Genomic DNA, 4,263 nt, shown 5'->3' with positions numbered 1-4,263 from the left:
AAATAAGTAGTAAAGTAAAGTAAAAATATCAGAAAAATCTACTTGAGTACAGTAACGAAGTATTTGTACTTCGTTACTTCCCATCTCTGATTTTAATTAACTGATGACTGGAAAATTAAGGGACAAAAAATATATATATAAATGCAACTAGGATGAAAGAAACTACCTATACCACATTTGGATGTAATTAAGAGACACATATAGAATATGCATCAATTATATTATCCTTAGGGCTCCACCATGTCTACCACATTTTCTCCTGTACCTTAACCTTTCTTCCAAAATCCAATTCATGTAAGTTGTATAGCTCCAATTCACAACATGTCCGCACAAGGAACTTTATAGAGACAATTTCAGAAACCCAATAAGATATATTTCTTCAAAGTTTTACTACCAAAGAAAAGCCAGCTAATTTTATTTAGTCACTGACTTTGCAGAATCCCCTCTTCCTGGATGAGCATGAAGCAACAGTAGACATTCTCTTGCATAGTATCATTGACTTTGTGGCAAACCCTCACATTAAGCATCCAAGTGGTGAAAGTGGAAGAGGAAAACAATTTCAGACTTGCATTTTAACCTTTTTTTATACATGTGTATAGAGTGTTTGCAAAAAGAAATTTCGATGTATACAGCTTTTCAACAGTAAATGTGCAGCTTAGCTGTGAAATTAACATTTCCACTAATAAAGTGCAGCAGTGATCAAAATGTAAACAGTGTAGGAGAGACATGGTGCAAAACATATTAATGTAGAAGAGTCAGAGCAGTGCAAAAATAAATAAATAAATATGTTGCAAAATACAGTACAACACTGAGTTGAATTCTGTTTAAAAGGATTTGAAAATTTGCAAAGTAATGCAAATCTTCTTTAACAAGAACAAACCTCCACAAGAACAAGGCTCAGTGCGAGGGGCCTTCTGCTGAGGCCGCCTGGGGGAGAAGACGGAAGCAGGCACACAAAAAGCACTGATCCATAATTATTAGAAAACATAATGGCAATCTAGCACCATGGGTGGCTTTGGCAAGAAAATAAAAAGTTAAGCAGATGAGCTCTGAGAATGTTTTAAAGTCAAATGTATCAAAAAGAACACTTGCAGTTTGTCAAACTGAGTCAATAGATACTGTATGTCTTGGAGAAAAAACAGGACAAAACAGGCCTCATTGTTTTATTTATAATTGAATTTGTAGATGGTTGCAGTCCAGCTAAGGCTTCCCTTCAGCTTTGTGACAAAGCTAAACTCAACTCAATTTATAAAGCCCAAGAACAAAATACATTAATCATAACAAATAAACCCATATAACAACATTAAAACAAAGCAAAAACACAACAACTGAGAGTTTTGTGCTATGTTAAAAGTCAAACAATAGCAAAAGATTTTAAGACAGTTTAAAAAGTAGACAGTGGAGAGGATTGCCTAATGAGGGGGGGTTCATTACACTCTGTGGGTGCAGCAACAGTAGGAGCTCTGTCCCCTCTGAGCTTTGGTTTCAACCTCGGTACCTTCTGGAGCAGTAGAGAGAATGTATAGGTAGCCAATGGACTGAGGCCAGGATGGGAGTTATGTGCTCCCTCTTAAGTACTCCAGTTAAAAGATGGGTGGCTGCTTTTTGCACCAACTAGAGACCTGCGGGAGAGGACTTGCTCACCCCAAAATAAAGTGCATTACAGTAGTCCACCCAAGATGTAACATAGGCAAAGTGCTGCTGTGCAAGAAAAGTTTTGACCTTGGCCATCTGTCTGATATGATAAACTCTGGACTTTAATACAGAGCTCATTTGCAGATCCAATTTAAAAACACTGTCCCTCTTAAAAATCAAGTTTGAAACAACAGACTTTAAAAAATTATGAAAAGACCCAGGTCAATGGAGGGATTCACAAAGGTTACAAGGCAAACACCATTTCCTCAGTATTTTCTCGTTAAGTTATAAAAGGTTCAGGGCCAACCAGGCTTTAATGTAATTATGTCATGATTTTATCTAGAGCTCTGACCCACATGTGGAAGACCAAACAGAGAGACTAGGGAAAAGTTTAACAGGTTTTTATTTAGAGTGAATGAGATGAGTCCAGTGCTGCTCTGAACACTGTCGAACCGGAACTGGAAAGTGAAGGGGAAAATATTGCGGTTAGTTTAGGCTTAGTGGGAATTTAGTGTCTTTGACTTGAAGAAGAGGAATAGGTTGCAGACTCACGTTTCCAGAAAAAGGTGTCTCTTATTGAATCCAGTCGGTGTGGGTTATTCCAGTGAATGTCTTGTTCGTTGGAGGGCGGACAGGGTTTACCCAGATTGCGGTTGTTCCTTGGTGAACGGAGAAGCTGACTGCCACTTAGTTTTCCCGCGGTACTTGAACGGGTTATAGTGGAGATTAATCCCCTGGTCAGTGAGAAGCCCAAAACAATCCTTGAGGGGAAAAGTTGATCCAAACCACAAACTTGAATCCTCAGCTCAGTTTGGTGCTCAGAGAATCCTTGAAGGGGGTAGAAGGTCCGAAACATCCAGTTTGCAGGATGACTTCCTGCCGAGAGGCAAAGACAAAAACAGCAAGGTTAAAAACTCAGGTAAACAAAAACTCAGTTTGACTCTGCAAAACTCAGCTTGGTTAGAGTATCCAAAACTGGCAAACACTCTGGCGTCGAGGTAGTGGCAGTCAGTAGCTTAAGAGTCCTCTGTTAATGAGGTAACCATCCGCAGGTGTGTGAGGAGGCCAACCTGAACCAGGCACCGCCTGGTGGAGGAGGGAAGACAAACAAAAACACAGCCCACACAAACTGGATTCCTAACAGATTAAGGTATGCCAGTAGTGGTGTAAGGGAGAAGGCATGTTTTAAGAGGCACATATATCTGACTATTATCAACATAAACATGATAACAGAACACAAGGGCAGATGTACTACTATGAAGAGAAAAAGCAGAGAGAAAAAAAGACAGATAGATTTGGGACTAGAAATAGAATGTAGCAGAGTGAGGAAAAAATGTTTTATGTGCTCCTGCAGCTAAAGACTATAGCAGCATAACTAGAGAGAAACTTTAAGATTACCTGTTCAATAACTAATTTATCCTCTAACACAACCTACCCACTTATTCTTACGTCCCTAGTACATAATTCCAACCTCCTTAATCCCTCATAAGCACCTTAATTTCTAATTTTTTGCCTTTACTGATTTCTAATTGCCTAATTTATCAAAACAACCTTCTTTATCTCCAATTTGAGTGTTGATTATGTCAATCCCTGCATGCAACCTGCCTTCAACCATCTCTACAACCTTTACTACATGGTCTCTCATCCCTACTTACTGTAGGTTATCCTTTATTCATTATGCTTACCTAATTCACTTATTATCTCGTCCTCCTTTTATTATAATCACTTAAGTCTAATCAGTTTAACCTAGTTGTTCTTCTCCACAACAGGAAACATTTTGGAGTGCTAAGGCAGAACCCCTATTCCAAACCCCCAGGAGAAATGAACCTATGGTTCCTTCCTAATTTGTCAACCCTTACCAAATTTAAAGCTCTCTTCAGTGAACTTTTAAACAGATGTTCCTTTTTTTCTTTCTTATGAGTAAAACCCTAAAATGAAATGAGATGTGACGAGACATAAATAAGAAAAGTAGATATTACTAAATGCTGCTACTCTGCTTCACTTTTTATTACGGTAAGTGTTCATTTTGTATCCTTTAGGGGCAACTTTAAGAGCATGGAAAAGCAAAATTACAAAAAAATGAGAAGGAAGGAAACTTTAATTCAAGTGAACCAAAACATATACAAAAACAATTACAGCTTGGTTTTAACACTTGAGGCATTTTTGCAAACAAATTACTTTCATTGCAGAATTTTGTTCTTTTGCACTTCTGTTTTCTTTTGCATTTGTTTTTCTGTGTGTTTTGGAGTCTTTGTCATTCTATACTCTTTGATTTGCACATTTTATGCAGCATTTTTGTGATGCTTTTAGTGTTTGTGATTGTTTGCGATTTTATATAATTCGTGTGTATGGAATTTAGCTGTTGTGGTGCATTTCTTGATTCGCCGTCTTCTGGAGCATGGTGAAATCTGGGTTGATTTATTTCCATTTATCTAATTTTACGTGCTACTCTTTCTTAAATGCAACAAATTATTATCAAAAACACAAAAATATGTGATATATATATATGCTGTTGTCAGACACTCTATGCTTAATTAGCAAAATATGTCTATCGATTAAAAAAGAAATCTTAGTAGATAATGACAATTTAAAAAAGTTAATGACTTAGAAGCCTTTCCAGCCTTTCCT

The sequence above is a fragment of the Cyprinodon variegatus genome, unplaced genomic scaffold, assembly GCF_000732505.1.
Source record: "Cyprinodon variegatus isolate N-32 unplaced genomic scaffold, C_variegatus-1.0 Scaffold1087, whole genome shotgun sequence".
NCBI classification, from domain to species: Eukaryota; Metazoa; Chordata; class Actinopteri; order Cyprinodontiformes; family Cyprinodontidae; genus Cyprinodon; species Cyprinodon variegatus.
Note: the sequence above shows the minus strand (reverse complement) of the source record.